The 18,341-nt window shown below is 44.0% G+C and overlaps 1 long non-coding RNA gene across 1 annotated transcript; it reads left to right on the top strand.

Annotated features, from left to right (window-relative positions):
• The first annotated feature begins 2,505 nt into the window (after positions 1–2,505).
• Positions 2,506–15,127, top strand: LOC125184781 (uncharacterized). Its single transcript, XR_007169189.2, has 3 exons — positions 2,506–2,602; positions 7,364–7,461; positions 13,583–15,127. It is a non-coding gene; the product is annotated as an uncharacterized lncRNA (long non-coding RNA).
• The last annotated feature ends 3,214 nt before the right edge of the window (positions 15,128–18,341 follow it).

The following is an 18,341-nucleotide window of genomic DNA, read 5'->3' as shown; positions in this document are numbered from 1 at the left end:
GTGTAGGAGGTCACTTGCTCACACTGGCTTGGAGGGGCTGAGTCTGTGTGCTCTGTGCTGGCCTTTGCCAGGCCCGAAGGTTTTGAAGCCCAGTCTGTCTTACACCGTGTTAATCCCATATGGATGTCACCCCACAGACTCTTGATTCACAAAGGTGAGGTTGATGTCAACTAGCCCAAAAGGTCAGCCTGGGAGTGCTTCCCGTCGCCTCTCTGACAAATACCACCAGCTGAGGCTGAGCTGGGATATAAACCAAGCCCGCTGTGCACCAGAGACCTGTTTGAATCCCCAGAAATGAGGTGAGGGCTGCAATTATTTCATTTCTCTCAGTCCTTTTTAGGAGTCTAGGAGAACACCAGTCTTTAAGCGAATCTCGACTTAATGCATTTAGGGCCCGTGTGATGGATGGTGTCTATAAATACCATGTAAGCGCACAATAGGATATTTAGCATACCATTTTCAACAGGCTTCAAGCCAGGCTCTGTGCCTGGCTCCTGCAGGAGCTTCCCCAGGACTGGTGGGATTCTGTGTGTGCTGTGTCCTCAGCATGGGGACCACCCCCGTGGGGGCTCCCTGAACCCACCTCCCCCATTTTGGCAAACCTGTCACCCAAAGAGTGTGACGGGCAGGGGAGGTGCCTGTGGAAGCCAAAAGGGCCGTGCCCTGGCAGCTCTGAGCACTGTGTGTGGGTGTTGCTGGCCCTCCTGTTTTCTCCCAAGAAGAGGAGGAAATAACCCCATGCAGGCACCGTGGGGCAAGTGGTTGCAGGCAAACTGTCACACAAAACACCAGGGGAAAAAATAAAGGGGGAGTGGGGGGGTGAATTGTTCCCCCCCAGCCTCCCATATCTGTTTCTCAGAGATGTCTCTGGTGTTATTTATAATATTACTGCTTTACTTGGGGGTTGGGGGGGGCTTTATAGGAATCTGATGATATGATATGATTCTATATTTTAAAAGTTTTTTTTAATGCTAAAGTAGAAAAAATATTGGTTTACTGTATTAAAATTTGCAAGTACTTAGTATAATCTGGCGATTAAAGCAGTCTTTTACTCGGATGCTTGTAAACCATAAATTCCCCCTGCAGAATGGCTGCTGTGGCATTTTGCCAATTAACCTTTGCGTGCTTTGCTCCTGGTTTGGATCTGGGCGCCCAGGCCGCTCGCTCGCTTGTTTATTCATTGCCGTTAACAGCATGCTTGCCGACTGAAACACACAGAGCCTGCTAGCCATGCTTAGGTCCCCCACCTCATGCAATATGGATGTCTTCTGTGTCATAGAAGAAGCCTGACTCATTAGTAAAAGAAAAAGATATTAAATAAGCATGTTGATAGAAAGCAAACAAACTCGGCCATTATGGTGACAATGTTTTAGCGCTAGCAGAGGCACAGCACATGTGAGCTTAGTGAAATGGTGAGGAGAGGGGAACTGTTTTTTCCTCCCAAATATTGGCAGTTGGTGGCAGGGCTCTGATGTGAAGAGCAGGGACCCGCTCAGGTTTGCCCATGGCTTGCCCCATATCTTGTGTTCATATTTAGGAGCATGATGTACGGTATTTGCCCTTCTCCTTCCATTGCATTGGTGGTTCTGAGGCCCGCGGCCTCAGATAATGGTTGAGATCAAAAATATTTTAAGCTAAAAAGCTTATTACGAGTGTGGAGTATTATCAAATAGGTGGAATATATATTCTGTGGACCGTGCTACATTTATTATTTATAACTTACAAATACATGACACTTCAGAAATATGAAAGCAAATTTGCTCTCTCTGTTCAGGGTCTATCAGCTCACGAGTCAGTCTCAGAGTCTGCAATCTGAAAAGGTCACTTTGCCATCTGTAAGCAGCTTTAAAGCCTTCGTGGGCCTTAAAACATCGGGCTTAGCCAGTGGAAAAAAAAATTCTCCTGGAACAAGACAGCTCTGCCAGCAGAGAGCTGGAAAATGGCTGTGATGAGCCTGCCATCTCCTACTCTTGATGCAGGTAGAGGAAGGAGAGCAGGTTTCCTAGAGCCAGAGCATATGTCTGCTTCAGCACAGCTTCAGCTAATAATTCTCACGTTTATCTGTTCCAGGCTTGTCTCCAAACGACCAAATGTAAAACCTGACATTGCCTTATGGATACATGAAACAGTCAAACCGGTGAGTGGTCCTGGCTCCACAGAGCCTGGCATTCCCTTGTAATCTCTCCTGCCTTTCTTTGTCGCTGTGGCCAACATATCCCACCAGTCAGCCACCAGCACCTGTAGTCTGCTCCTTCTCACCAGGCCCGTGTCAGCCAAAACGTGCCACAGGCAAAGCACGTTTCTTTAAATCCAGCTTCTTTCCACCCCAACTACCAGTACCTGCTGTGAGGGGAGGTGAGGCCTGGACACGTCCCACCACACAAGCAGTGCCACAAGCACGTCGAGATGTCTCTCAGCACGTGGCTAGCTCCTCTCCCCTTTCCCGTACTGAAGCACCAAGCTTTGTGACTTCATAAAGGAGGCGCCTGGAAACACGGTTCCATTTCCCCCTCCCCTGGGCAGGGCAGGGAAGACCTACAAGCCACAGCGGCCAGGCTGGGGGCACGTCGGTCTCCTTGGAGCAGCACAGCTCAATCCAGGGGTAAGCAGCTGGTCCTTGCTAATTTGACACAACCATTTCTGCTTATCCGCCTACTCCTGGTTAACTTTTCCCTCAAGTGCTTTTGATGCCTCCCTCTGTGCTGCCTCATATATATGAGAAAATCTGGGGCAAGAACCCACCTTGCTGCCCCCCTCCTGCTTCCAACCCTTCCTTTAAATGCCTTGCTAGCTGGCGCCAGCTGCCAGCATTGGACTGTGACTAATGTTAATTTTCTTGCACAATAGTATGCTGAGCTTCTTATTACCTAACTCCAGCCTTCCTACCATCTTCTCTTCTTATTTTCCCATTTATTTCATGCATCCATTGCAAGTCATCAGCTCTTAGATGTCGGAATTGCCAGTCTGCTTTACTCAGGAAATGAGGCTTAGGTGATCGTGCTCTGTACAACTTCAAATAACTGTTGAATACACTGGCTGATTCAATTTGGCTGACGGAGAGCAGGCTCAAAAGTAATTGAATTCCTACAAGTCTTGTACAAGTAGGCAGCTAGCTGGAGCAGAGAGGAGCTCTTAGGCCATGTGACAGAAAGGGAGGTAGCTGATGTATTTGCGTCTTAAGAGATAACAAACTATTCATAAGGGAGATACATTAATCAGTGTCCAAAAAGCTAAATTTGTACCTTCAAATGGCCACAAGACACTCAACCTGGAATCTTGTGTAACAGTGCTTGTTGAATGGCTTGCTTTTTTATGTATTTGCACAGTGATTGGGACAATAGTTTTAGCTCCCTGAGAGGGTTTGTTAGTGTGTTATTACACACCATGAGGTAATAATAAGAGTAATAAAGGCAAAATGTACTAATGAGTGTTTCCCATCCAAAAAGCTATTTTGGGGGGCAGCGTCATTCTGTAATCCTTCCAGGCTTGGCACTTCCCCATAGATTTCCCTGCCATGGCCTTGTAAAAAACATGTTTGGCTTTAATGCTCTAATTTTGTGCCTCTTTTTTTTTTTTTTTTTCAAATGGTGGCATAATAGGGCTCAAATGGACATTTGGGCTTTCTTCATTGTTCCTGCTGGGGGTTAAAGGCAATTCTGGCACTGTATCATAGTACAGTTGGGGTACAGCCATCTTCTCAGGCTGCCTCCTGTCCTGGTCTGTAGATCTCGGGAGACCTCCTCACCACCAGCTCCTCTGACCACTGCAGCTCTGAAAATACCTGGAACACAAAATCTTACCCCACCATTTTGCTTATTGCCAGCAGCAGATCCTCAGCCCTTGCCCACCCTATTCCCATTCCAAGGACAATCCTTAAAAGTAGCTAGATGATATGTAGGGATGTGTAACCCTGCAAGAAGTCAGCTGCCTTGCCGGTGGTGGGTGACATACCTGAACTTGGCTCAAGGTTCCTGGCTCCTGACTGCACACAGAGCAGAGGAGATAAGTACAGTACTAAAATCAGTGCGAGGTTTTGTGCAGCGATGTGTGCTCACCCAAAACAGGGTAGAAGGGAGTATATAACCACAGGCTTTTTTTTTCTGCAAAAAGACATTTTTGCACTGTAAGAGAATGAAGAAAACAACAACAACAAAACTTGTGCAGGAGTTTGGCTGTCATGTTTCATGCAGTAGTGCCATGTTACAGAGATAAACATCAGTGCTTGGCTTACAGATTGTCTCAACACCTGGAAGGCTGCTGTAGAGACAGGTTTAATAATTAATTGCTATTTCCCTGAGACAATGCACCCTGGATCTCTTAAGGAGCACATTGTATGCTGGGTAACAGGAGGAGCAGGCAAGAGACAAAAGGATTGAGAAAGATAAACAGAGTGAGATCAAATAACGTTATTCCTCATGTCATCATAGAAATTGGACAATAGTCGCCTGATCCTTGGAGAAGGTTGCCCGGTGATGGCCCAAAGAACTTGAGGTCAAAATGTTGATATTCCAAGGTTGAGTAAATGGCTCTCGTATCGTTGGCGTCAGAAAAGATGGGAGCAGATCAATGCTACTATGTTGGGCTTCTGTTATATCAGCTGGTACAAATGTTGACCCTACACCTTTTAAAATAGATAAGGTAGACTTTTGTGGGTAGAAGGTTCTGCTGTCACCGATCCCACAGCTGTTGCTGCCGATGTTATTTCTTCTGCTGGGTTTCTTGCCACTCCTGCCAATGCTGCTGACGCTGCTGCACGTATGACAATTAAAAGTGAGTGGGCTTGAGTAGGGGTGGGTAAATGATGTATTTCAAGGTGCAGTGGATAAAAGCATCTGGTGCATTTGCAGGGAAGCAAAAACCCTCAGTATATCAACCGCACATCTCTCCCACTAAAACTTTTTTTAAATCACTTGCAGGCGCGCAAAATATTTCAGCCAGAGCAGTATTAATGATGGACCATGTTGTTTAATGTTATTTCAAACCAGAGTACAGGTACAAGCATTGCAGGGCAAGGTTGTTTGGTAAAATGGGTTAATAGATATATAGCAGTTGATGGCAGAGCACTGCATGTTCTGGTAGCAGCGCTCTTTTGCAAACTCTGGTACAGCATGTAATCTTATCATAAAAGCTTATTTGATCAAATGCGTACGTTTGCTCATGCGAATAGTCTAATCTCAATGGAATCAATGAAAGAAGAAAAATTATGAACACGTATAAGATAGTCTTATTCTTGTACAGATAGCTGCTGGTACGTGCCATGCTGTGAGTTTAGGCTGCTGGGGATCTGTGTGTGTTTCATCATTGTTTGAAGCCTGTTCATGTCTTGGGCAAGACACAAAGTCTATTTTTTACAATGATTTTTATTGCTGAACAGGATCTTGATTTCAGTGAGTCAGAAAGTGTTCTCTGATAAAGGTGTCAGCTCGGATGGCTTTGAAAAATGTGTTTCCTTATGAACTGTAGATGGGTATGAAGCTTCTTTGATAGTACAGTGTGCAAATGGAAATACTAGTCGTGGTCCTGGGCAGCTAAATTGCTTTTACAGATGTGTATGATGCTGTTGGGTACATTTTCCCAGTGCTTCTGCAAGAGGAAGGAACACCTGAGCTGGGTTTAATAGAGGAAATTACTTGGGACCTGACTGGCTTCTGAAAGATACACGATTGCTGAGGAAAAGCTGTGTTTGGCAAGCTTCCTCTTTGTTCGTGGCCAGACCCTCAGAGTATAAGGCATCTTAGGCCAACTGAAACTACTTTTATACTACCCGAGTTTTTTACCCTGCTCTTCATAATAATTTTGGTAGTTTTGGACTGTACATCTGCCATGCAAAACCAGACTAGTCTGAAGCACAGCATTTATCAACCAAATCTGTAAATATCTCCTCTGTAAGACATTTGAGCTAATTCATTGTCTCTGTCATGAAGAGAGACTTTAAAATATGAAATGGTAAGTTGTATGTGAAGAACCAGTAAGGACAAAGGTGAGATGTGTTTGAGGAGATGAGGGAATCACTCTCTTGTTTATGAAAAGCAACAAATAGCTTGTGTGACTCCACGGTGTCTGGACTTCTAGGCGAGTGCTGGAACATGCAGTTGTGACACGGTAATTGGCTTGTAAAGATTGAACGCATTTCAATCTCAGCTCCATCTCTGATAAAACAGCTTTTTCTTGTCTCCTTCTTTGCTGTAAGTGCTGGCACTCTCACTATCCATGCTGGTGATAAAATTCAGGGGTTGAGTACTTTAATACTTGCAGTGTTGGAAAAACATTAGCTAAGCAAATCTTCCAGTATTTCTGTAAGAACAGTCATAAAAACTGTCTTTTTACGTGTAGGAATAAGGGAAAATGGAGAATATAAGTGACTTAACCGTAGCAAGTTAGTGGCAAAGTTAGGATGATGTTATTGATTTCCACATATCCTCTACAGACTCGTGAAAATTACAGTCCCTACTCATTTAGCTGAGTAGCCTTGGACTGCGTTGTGCAGCACTGGTATGGACTCAGCTGTAATAAGTGATGGGATCTCAAATTTCTGGCATTGATCTTCCTTCAAAACTCTTTGACGCTAACTGAGGCGCTGGAATATTTTTTAAGGCTGTTGAGTTTCCATGTCATACCCTCCTCTCTCATGCATGGGCTAGTAAAACCTGTATAAGGAGGAGTTATGAGGCTTTGCACATCCGTGTTGGCAAAGCAGAGCATTGCCTGATGGAGTGATGGGAGAAGCTGCTTGGTTCCTCACACAGTGTGTGCGTGGCTCACTGAGCAGCGCTAACAGCGTGGGGAGGAGAGGATGATCCTCCCAGGTCCTGGCAAACCTAGCCCTGTACACTGAGCTTTGTGGATGGGAGAGCTTAAGACCAGCCATCCTGGTGTTCATGCATGGCTCAGCTCACAAGCCCAGGACTCTCTGTAATCTTTCGCACTTGTCCCTGATTCCTTGCAAGTGCAGTGGTGGTGGAAGTGTGCCCGGAGCATGCAGAGCAATTGCATGCCCTGATTTATGTAGGGCATCCCATACAAGATCGTGGCTATGTATCATACACTTCCTTGGAAGCTGCCTTTTGAATGAGTGCCCAACTCACAGCAAATGCTGGATTGGATTTCTGCATTGTCATTCGTGTGACAGCGGCCGCTGTGCATCTCCCTTATTTAGATCATGGTTGCCCTGGGTGGATGCCTCCTTGATTCTTGCATCCTGGAACAACTGCAAACTACATCTAAAAAATGCTTTAAAGTATGTGGAAGCTTCCAAATCAATGTTGCCTTTTCCAAGTACTCATTTTGATGTTTTTTTTTTTTATGAAACATGAACTTTTAAAGTTCGATTGCTGCTCCAAGGTCACTTATATTTTGCATCTAGGCCTGTGCAATGATTCACTTTTTGCTCCATTTGCCACTGACAAGAATGGATGAACTTCAGAGTTTGATTTCCTCTGTGGAGTTTTCTAGGAGCTGGAGGTCAGTGATTAATTTTATTGGGACAATAAATTAAAAAGGAAGGACTATGTCATTCTTCTTCAACAATGCTTCTTCTGGAGATGACAGCCTAATAAATTACAGGCGTACAGTGAATCCTGAAATGCAGTCAGCTGCCTCGTGCTGGCTGGCTGGGACAGAAGGAGCAGTACCCGTAGCTTCAGTCAGTGAAGTCCTGTGGAGGCTTTACCCCTGCCTTAAGCCAGCACTGGGTGATGCACTTCTGTAAGCTCCTGTGGCTCGGGAGCTGCTTCACAAATCTTGAAAAGAGGGGACAGGAGCTAGAACCAGTAATTGTATGAGCCATCTCATTGCGTTTGTCCCCTCCTGTGGGTTAATTCATGGATATTAAGCCCAGCAGGGACTGTTATGATCATCTGCTCTGAACTCCTGCTTACGTTGTATAATTTAACCCAGTAATTCATGCATCGAGGCCAAACAACCTGTGACTGAACAAGAAGGTATTTTTAGAAACACTCTTAATCCCAGCTCAATCATTTCACTTAATGGATAATTCTCCCTAAAAAAAAAAAAGCCTTGGAAAGCCTTTCACCTGATTTTCCTAAGTGTTACCAGGAGGTAATCAGTCTGCCCGAGGCAATGCCAGGAGTCACTAGCTAAGGTCAGGGAAGGGAACCGGGTGAGCGAGCTCCCAGCTGGTGCTGCCAGTGTAAGAAGTCCTCCTACTCCAACGTCCACAACGTGTTCATCATCAAACCGAGCACACAACTTGTCTTTCTAAACCCATCAGCTGTTGGTTTCATTAAGCGCCTCTGTATACGGTACTCCGCTGTGCAGCCTCTTACTATTTCGGACTGCGTTTTAAGGTGAAAAGATGCTCTCCAGAAAACCAGCAGCTGACAAGCTAGGGTTTAGAAATGCTTAGCTATTTTTCCTTCTCCTCCACGTGGCTGAACAATTGAAATGCTGAGCTGCAGCCTTCTGTAGCAGGAGGCATCCTGGGCCTGAGGAGGCAGGAGGCAGGGCTGCTGGCTTCTGGGCACAACCCCTAACATGCAAAATTTGTACTTTTGTCACAATTAACCAGTGTTAAAGGCTTTTACTGCTGGGCAGATACTGGTCAGGAAAAAAAAATAAATCCATTGGTGTTCGTGCTCTTTTTCAGGCAAATTTCCACTAATACTTAAGCAAGGGCATCATAGTTTTTCTTGAAAAGCAAAGCTGATGAGCTAATACAAAAACACATGCACACGCTCCTGTCTGTCATTTTACGGACGCTAATGTGTTCTTAAGAATTTGGCCACAGGTTTTGAAGATAAAATCTGCTTAGTGGCTCAGACATTTACAACGCTGCCAGCAAATATTCAGAGAGGGACTGCACAACAGATGTGCACACACAGGGGACACACGTCTCTGTTGTTACAGACACGAGAATCATTTTCCGTGGCTGTGTGTTCCCCTGCTTACGCTACTCATTTGTGGTGCGCCTTTTGAAGGGCATTTTCTGTTGCTTGTATTTTTCTGTCAGTGAGAATCCTAGTGTTATTGTTGGGGAGCATCTAGTTGTAATCCTTCTCAGATAGCGCTGAAATCTGCTTTTTTCCAGTGTGACCCAAGCAGGGGAGACAGCAGCAGTACTGTTACAGCTGTAATGAGACAGGGAGAGAGAATCCTCTTCCCTTGGGGTTTGTGGGGGATGGATGCATTTCTTCTGAGTCCAGGTTCAAGGTAATAAGCTTTAGAGGGTGAAGGTCTTTGATACCAAAGCTGGTAAGAAAAGGAAGGGGGAGGAAAAGTAAGAAGTAGGTATCAAAGTCCCCATCTATTTAATTACAACCCTTGCTTGAGATCCACTGAGCTGGAGCCGTCCCTGACCCCTGCCGGGGAGGTTTCCTTGGCAGAGCTGCAGAAACACCCAGTACATTATGCCTGGGGGCATTTCATTTCTCTGAGACTCAGGCAACGTTGGTGTCTCAATGTGTACAGTATTTTAGCAGTAATCAATTCTGTAGAATATCAATTCTGTAGAAAATCAAAAAGTAATCAATTCTGTAGAAAAATGAAACCTTTACTTGGGATTTTTCTCATTCAACCACTGATTAAATGTCTTTGGCCAAAGGACCGGGTCAGAGACTCCTTATCCACCTCAAGTCTTTTTCAGACTCATGGATTTTAGGCTAGACTAGCCCACCATCCTGTATACATAGGCAAGGGATTTATTTTTTTTTTAACCTTACTGTTTGCCACATTGAAGTGTATATCATTTCTTTATGCCAACTTTATCTTCAGGTCAATAATCCTGGCATGGGGTCCTAACAATCTTTGAGTGTTTTTTTACTTTATTTTGAGTCATTCTTCCTCCTTTGATTCTTTGTAGTTACTTACAAGTTTAAATCGGGAGAGAAAACACTTCCTTGCTGAAAGTTGAATGGGCTTTGATGAGCCATAAATTTCAACTCACCTAATGCTTTCAGCATACTGGAGGAGCGACTCGTGAGGGCAAGAGATTGAGAGCCACGAGTTTCCTTTGCCTGCACTGGTAGTGACAGTAACATAGTTATCACCGTTCAAAAAGCAAGCATTCCTAAAAGCAAGTAATCATAAAGAATCCATACATTACTACAAAAGAGCACCAAATCAATTACATCAGATTCTATAAAATTGTTTTGTATTTTTTTTTAGAAGCAGCTTTCTGAAGAAGTAAAGAATTCATTCACTGTGTTTCTGTAATCACAATTTTCTCTGGGGGCAAGCAATTTATTGTATCGTATAATGTGGCCTCATAGCAGCAGTGAAAAACCGTGCTAAGAGAAAGCTAGCTTCCTAAAGCACGAAGGAGCTGAGCTGGCATGTGATTTCTGGCAAGGGTGGAGTATTAGCTCTTCTTTGGAGTTTAACCAGACAATCAAATTTTGACGTTGCTTCCTCTGAACAAGCAAAATATGGCACAAAGACTGTGAAGCAAGTATGTTAAAAAATGTAATGAACTACAGATGTATGGGAGGGTTTGATCCAAAGCCCACTGAAGTCCGTAGAAAGGAATACTTTCTCAAACACAGTGTGAATGAGAGAAAGGGAGAAGGAGAAAAAAGTGAAAACTTAGGGAAAAGAAGAGCAAAGAAAAAAAAATGAATGAGGCAACAGGATAATTGGGATTTTATCACAGCTCTCTATCCCTGTCCCAATGTATACCCTTCACCGCTACTGTTATTTTTTCAAGTATTCTTTATGGAAAGGCCACATCTAGGACCCTGATCCTGGCCCAAAAGCTCTTGGCACGAAGCATTTTGCCAACTATCTGTAAGGCTCTTCTGTTCATACCAAACCTTTCAAGAATGAGCTGCTCTTCCTCTACCTCAGACCTCCCCTGCGGGGCTGCTGGAGATGCCTTCACTTCTCCTGGGACCTGCCCCTCTCCCTGCCCTGCTCACGGAGCTGGCACGTGTGCTGTTCTGCCACAGAACCGCTCTTTTGTCTTCTTTTCCTCATTGTGAAGTCAGTCTTTGCTGAGAAACAGACAGCCGACCACAACAATCTTCTCCAAAGGTTCAGAACTAATCTTAAGGTAGTCTGTTGGTACCAAAGACATTAATTTCTTTTGAATAAGACTGGATAAAAAATTAATGCAGATGCTTATCTGATAAACTGTTTTTTCTCAGTTTATGGAATTATTCTGCATGCCTGTGCGAGTTTTTCAGTATGCCTTTCTTCCAAACCAAAATTCAACCCAGGGAAAATTTACCTTGCCTTTATTACAGTCATCAGACTTCTAGTTGAGTGAACTTTCCTCTTTGAAGCAAAAGTCAGTTGTGCGCTTCAGCCAATTGTATTCACAGCTCCGGTCCGAAGCACTGAATCTTCTTAAAGTATATAATCATTTATTTGGTCCGTTTGGTAGACCAAAGGATTGGACTTAATTGGCAAGATGGGTGCTTGCAAGAGAAAAACGCTACTTGGAAAAGTTGTGTGTTACTTGATTAGATCCCCCATTGGGGATGTTTAAACAAAACAAAATGTTTAAACAAAATCCCCCCATTGGGGATCTTTAAACTACTGGAAAAGTGGGGCAGTCGGCAACGAAGGAGCCCTGGGGAAGGGAGCGTGGTCAGTCGGGTTATTTGACATGGATGTCAGTAGATCAATAGGTCTCCCTGTTACCAAGGAAATATTTCTTTCCTGAAAAATTGCTCTGAAAATGACAAGAAATCTCTTACTACTGTGGCTAGGAAGAGATGTTTTTTGTTTCATGTTGTATGCGTTAAAGACTTAAAGACTCAAAGCAGGTGAAAAGATGTGTGGCACCTCACTAGTACGAAGTAGTAATGGCAGTTGCAGAGGTGGAAAAGGGATCCTGGAGCACCTTGATGAAGGACACCTGAAGCAGACGTGGTGCTGTTGATTACTCTGACTGGGGGTGTCCAGATCGATCACAGCGGGGACCACAAGCCGCGCGGACCACGAGCCGCCCAGGCCTCTGCCATCACTCCGCCTTCCCCATGGGGAGAAGCAAGTCCTCCGTTTACCCAGGCCCTTCCCCTTGCTTGCCTTCGGATACCCCATGGCACTGAAAACACCCACACGCCGCTGCCAGCCTGCGTACTTCGGAGGAGTGGCACGGGCAGGGTGTTTGGCTGGTGGCCCTGTCACGCGGCTTTCGGGTCCCTCCTCTCACCCGCACCCGAGCAGGCCCGAGCCACCGGGGCATTACAGCTCGCACACAAAGCTGGGGTCAGGGAAACACCGAGCTGCTGTCACTTTTTAAAATCTTTTTTTAATCTCTTGTTCAGCCCTCCAAGGAACATACGTAAACCCCAGACCCTCCAAACCATTCACTATTACTTTTAATTAATTATACTAACCCCAGTTGCTTTGTCGTATAGGACGTAAACAACTCTTTTGACTAACTAAATGCTCAAATCAGGTTGGAGGAGGTTTTAATTAGTTAATTTAATTAATCACAAAGTCTGTTCATTGCTGTTCGTGTGCTGTGGAGCAATCAAAATGGCTGTTATTATGCAACAAGGCTGCAGCTGTCTTTCTTCCCCTAAGATAGTTTAAAAAGATGTTCTGTCCATGTTTTGTAATCTGCAACGACAGGTGTACTTTGTCTTAGGTTTCTGTCTTACAGTTTAATACAATTTCATATCCAGCAGATCATTTGTTGGGGAAACGTGCTATCGGGAGAATGGGTCATGTCATTTAGAGAGGAAAGGTACAAGTTGGCAGCGAATTGGGAATTCCCTGAGTACCACGGTATGTCCTGTTCCTAGCTACTGAAGGTTGAAAAGGACAAAAACATCATAATTTGAGGCTAGATTAATAAACGCATACACAGGAAAAAAAATCTTTAAATGTACTTTTCTAGCAAAAATGAGGTAAAACACAGTAAAAAATCAAATCCTTTATTCCTATAAAATTAACTTCCAGGTTTGAAATCTAGTACGGTGTGAGACTGGAAAAAAAATCCAATGCAATTAATTTGAGAAGCATATTTTGTAACTTTAAAAAAATGAGATAATTAATCTACAGTAGTCATATTTAAGAAATATATGTAACATTCATAAAAATCTTCAGGCTGACCTCAGTGCATATGAACCCTGTTGGGCAGACTCCTCTGCTGTGTAAATAATGGTAATTACTTTGAAGTCAGTGACCCAAACTCTGACAATTTGGACGGCCTGGAGATCTGCCTGTACTCATTTTTCATACGATAGGCACAGAATGGGCAACAGCGAGGCCAGCTAGCTTCCCAAGCAGGGCAATTGTTCCTCCACCCGGATCAAAAGGGATTATTTCTCGCTGGGAGTTGAAAGGGATCTTTAACCTGCGTACAGTGCTCGGTGCTGGGTCTCTGTGTTGTGGTCGGCCGTTCATGCAAACCCTGGGTGTTCCCACCACCTCTTCTCTCCTTGGCTGTCAGGTCGTAACAACATGTGGCCACTGCTCACCTGGTCTAGACTCACGCGGTAGCCCGGAGGTAAAAGACACGTCAGCACTAATGAATCTTTGGGGTTGTCTGGTTTGCAATTCTTCACCTAAATTACACTGTTTATTTTCCAAAATTACACAGGATGCTTTGAAGAAGAAAGTTTCTGCTTTTCTTAGGCATCTTTCTTCATGCTTTCTTCTTGGAAAATTGCAGGTGCATGGTATCACTGCTGCGAGAGTTATTTATTATTATCTCTACTGGGAAATCGATCGGTGCTGCAGAGGATAACAACAAACACTTATGGCAAAGAAGAGATGATATTCTCCTGTGGTGATACTGATGACACTGATAGATGGTAAATACATGGTCAGAGAAAACCCCACTGTTAGCCCAGCAGGATTGACCTTAAACAGCTATGTATGCCTATATATATATTCTGATTTCAGCCTGCCACCACGCAAAAGCAAGGGGTGTAGTATACTCATAGGCTGAGTGCCAGCATTAAAATTGCATTTGCATCACTTTTGTTTGTTTTTAGAAAAATGCTCTCGGGTGTGTTTGCTTGAGTAGTGAAGCAAGAATTTCATTATTTAATATGAGACTCTGAGCCCCGGAGTGGAATACCAGCCACTATTCCTTTACTGTTCTTGTAGTCAAAAAGCAATTCTGAAATCCATCAGAAGTGTCTGTCCCCTCCCGGTTCTCTGAAAGCCTCAGCCCCTGCATCTACTGCATGTCCTGTAATTGAAAGCACATGCCAGGGCTCTTCTGCACCTCTGGTCCTTGTTTTGCCCTGTAAGCTTGTCCTTCTTGCAGCTGGTGGTGGTGATGTTCTCTCTGATGACTATTTTTATTTGAGGTCCCACAGAGGTCAGGCTCTCTTTGCTAGGCACCGTGCAAACACTGCCTGGGATGAGATGCAAACCCAGTGTGAGGCATGGAGGAACCCCCCGGTATATTCTGCAATAGAGATACAACACCCTAATTTAATTCCACTGTCTATTCATGTTTGCCAGTGGTGTCACCAGGACATAGAGCTCTGCATTTGCTGCTGTGGCTGTCACTAGCAAACTGTTCAGCTACAAATCTGTTAGCTAGTACTTAAAGCGTGATGATGGACTTTATTAAAACAAGCAAAGCTGATTGAACAGGTCCACATTGTGCTGCAGGAGTGATTGCAGCTCAGGGACAAATGAAGTTTCTCCTTCATTTGGTCTAGAGGCCTAAATTTGCCTCCTCTGGGTTCACCACCAAACTGTGGCTGATGCCAAGGCAAACTTGGTTTCAGTCCTTCAGGAGGGGGATGCACTTCAGACTTGGGGTAGGTGAAACTCATGCTGTAAGTGTAAGATAGCGTTTTTTTCTCTGTGATCTAATAAGTAACTTTCTTTGACTTCTTCAGGCCCCAGCCTTGCCAATTTTAATAACTTCTGTTATTGTTTTCCGAAGGGCAGCATTTGCATTGTTGAGGAAACCTAGCAACACTCAGTGAAAGAAAAATAATTAAAATGCAGCAGACTATTAGAAACGCAAGACTGAATTACGGTCTACTGGGGAAAACTAATCTGAGTGTGGCTAATGACATCCTTTAGAAACTGATACTCAGCTAAAAAGACATATTAATGTCATTTGTACTGATAATCTACTATGTTAGTGCTTGTAAATTGTTTAATTTAAACCATTCAAAAAAATATAAGGTTGTCACTATTTAAAGATCCAATGGAGTATCCCTTGAAGTGACAGACGTTTCTTTCTCATTGGCAGCTTAGATATGTTTACATTTCATGGTGTCAAAAAAGGAAAATGAATATGAAAAGCCAAAAGGGAAAAATAACTTCACAGAGATGACAACCAAAGTAGTGTATGTTGGAAGAATCCGTAGGTAAAGCTAGTGAGAAAGAAGCTCAAATAAAGCAAATTCCACCCTGGCCCTATTAATATGTGATATAGTTTAAGGCAGATTGGCTGGTCCCTATTCAACCGCAGCTATTTAAAACCCAAATTAGATTTTACCACAGCGGATCCCTGGTTAGCTAATACAATGCTGAATGGAACGTAACTGTCCGTGCGGACGGACTGTGAGGTTGCGGTCAGCACTTTCTACCAAATCTAGCTTGGTTTTCCATAATTGTGCTAAAGCACAATAACATTTGGCTTGGCAGACGAGATTTAAGATTTGGGTTTGCACTTCAAGGCTTTGTGTTGTGTAGGGTGATTGTCATGACATAACTACTTCAACAAAAGCCCGAGTGTAGACACAATTACACCAGCAAAAAAGGTGGTTTTGTTGTTATGGCTTATGTTGCTTGCCAAGCTGGAACGCGTTTGACAGGCAAGAAGCTCTCGCTGTGTAGGAGGAGTTTACTGGTACAACTGCACCAACATGACAAAACTTTCAAGTGTAAACAGGAGCTAGGTGGTGATTCAAGTCAGAACGTCTACTAAACGCTTACCAAAGTGCCATTTGTTTTCCAAAACCTCACTTTTTCGGTCAGACATGGGGCCTCCCTCTTGGTGGGGAGGGAGAATTACACTGCTCCATCTGGGGAAGGCTGAGCCAGTGCATCGAGCACTACAGGAGACAGAGTACAACAGAAAAGCAGTGCCCTGGCAAGCACAAAACCACGCAAAAATCAGTCCTTGCCCTGCTTTTTCTTAGATTTGTATGACTTATCCTAACGCTTCCCCATGTTACTTGTGCCTGCTGTTACTTCTTTGCTGGCCAGTGTGTGGGTACAGATGGGACAAGAGGGGTTTAGGACACAGAAACACCTCTTTTGTACTTTTTCTGTAGTAAGAAAGCAGGTATTTCCATTGGAACAGAGGGGAGAGAAAAAAAAAAAAGAGAGAGAATCCTTTATGATTGTGTGCCAGTAATATTTTGGAAATCCATAGGTTTAATGAGATAAAAGAACTAAATGCACGAATGGTGTCACTAGCAAGTCATCTGAAGAGTGTAAGGGAAAATGCTTTTAAAATCTTTGAAGTAAACAATCATGCAAAGACAGAGATAGCTAACACTTGAGGCAAAAGATGTTCAGTTATAGTGGGAAAAGTCTTTGTTCTAAACAATTAAAGCTGAAATTCCAGAGTAGATGAGAGAGACCTGAACTCCTCAAACATTTGACAGCTTTAAAGAGAAGTCTGCAAGGGTTCAGAGATAAGCCTGCATGAGGAGGGTGGCTGAGGATGGAGCCAGATTGCCTGCTTATGCAGCTCCTACGGACGCGTTGCAAGGGCTGAAAAGTAGGTCCTGCCCACGTAGGGCCATTCAAAGCACCATACAGGGGCGTGCAGACATCCCAGAGGACCCAGGAGAAGAATCACGTCCTCCACAGGGAGACGAAAAATCCCACATGCTAACCAGGGAATTAGCCTATAGGTAGTGCAATGCAGCAGGGCACAGAGAGCAATTTAGGTTGGATGGGACCTCAGGGGGTCACAGGGTCCATCCCCCAGCTCAGAACAGGGCCAGCTCAAGGCAGCCCATGGCACCTCGCCACGGTCTCACCCTGCTCAGGAGGCTGGGAGTCTCTCTCCATAGCTAAGCATTTGGCAGGAGGAGGACTTGCTCTTTAAAACAAGGCTGCGGTGGTGATGGCCAGTTTTGCAGGACGAGCTACCAGGTAAAGCGTGCACCCAGGAAATGGGATTTCCTAGATGTGCGACAGTGCCCGGAGTGTGCTGTAATCCCCGGCCCATGCGGTAGCCTGACAAAGAGAGAAACATTTCCTCATTCTAGTAAAGCTGGTGTGCGTGCAGCTGGGCTGTTGGAGTCGTGGGGCTTAGGTGAGAGGTATGGGCAAGGAGCCATGCAGTAGGACACATGAGCTCCTAGCTCTCACAGCTCTTAAGGGATTTTATAAATGGCAGCATATTCCTTGTAGCGGACATGGTAATAATCCTGGTAGCAGGAACAAAGGAATGAATAGATCTTGGATCCTCATGAAATGGAGACGTGAGGTATCGGTAACCTCTGTGCTGGCTGCGAGCACATGGAGGACTTACCCAATCTAGGATTTACCAACCAAAGGCTTCACTCAGTGGCTGGTAGGGTAGCTGTGACTATGGGCATCACAGTTTGGGAATTTAGCTTCGCAAGGAAGATGTGTTTAAGACTGAGGCACGTACATATTTTTGGAGGTCTGACTATAAGTATATATGCACTACCGTGACTGTTGTATGTGACAAAAGGCTTTATAGGACAGAGTTCAATCTTCTAGATGAAAGAAAATTGGGGGGAAAAAAAACATTCTCACCGCACGGTAATCTGAAAATGATCTTTTTTGTTGTTTTCATTCTGGGTACAGTGAAGCCAGGCATTAGCATTACTAGTGTAATCTTTTGATTCTGATTGTTTTCAGTAATATCCGTACGCTGTAACAAGCTTTGCTGTATGAGAGTCATGACTAAGCTTTGAATAATTTGGATTCTACTACAATTTTTAATAGTGTTTTCCAGTTTAGTGCCTTCTCCCTCCTCTGTTATGGTTGCCATTATAAATTTATAAGATTTCCTAGCAAGAGGATTTCTTACTGCCCAGACCTTTCCTATGGAGACACTCGGCAATATTAGCAACTCTTTGTTGAATTATACTTATGTCACATTTGTACAGCCACCAAGAGGGCTGCATTTCTCTTCCTTAACAAGCTCATTAATGTTTACTGAAAATTATTTTATTGAATTTATGCATTCATTTCACTGAACTTATGCATGACAGAACATTGTCAAAAGCTGTATCTTTTCTCAATGCTGGCCAAGACAAAATGTTTTAAACTTACAGTCGAACTTGTGGCTAGCATGTGATTTCCTAGCTCCATATTTTGAAAGGACTTGCCACAATTGGAAATGTGATTACCTAGGATGATGAAGAGTGAGCTAATCTTTTAAGGCAGGTATAAAACAGTATAATAAAATGCAGAGGATGACTGGGAGACCCTCCTTCCTAGTGGAATAAGAGAGGAAACAGAAG

The sequence above is a fragment of the Anser cygnoides genome, chromosome 3, assembly GCF_040182565.1.
Source record: "Anser cygnoides isolate HZ-2024a breed goose chromosome 3, Taihu_goose_T2T_genome, whole genome shotgun sequence".
Taxonomy (NCBI): Eukaryota; Metazoa; Chordata; class Aves; order Anseriformes; family Anatidae; genus Anser; species Anser cygnoides.
Note: the sequence above shows the minus strand (reverse complement) of the source record. Positions and strands in the feature narration are given on the sequence as shown.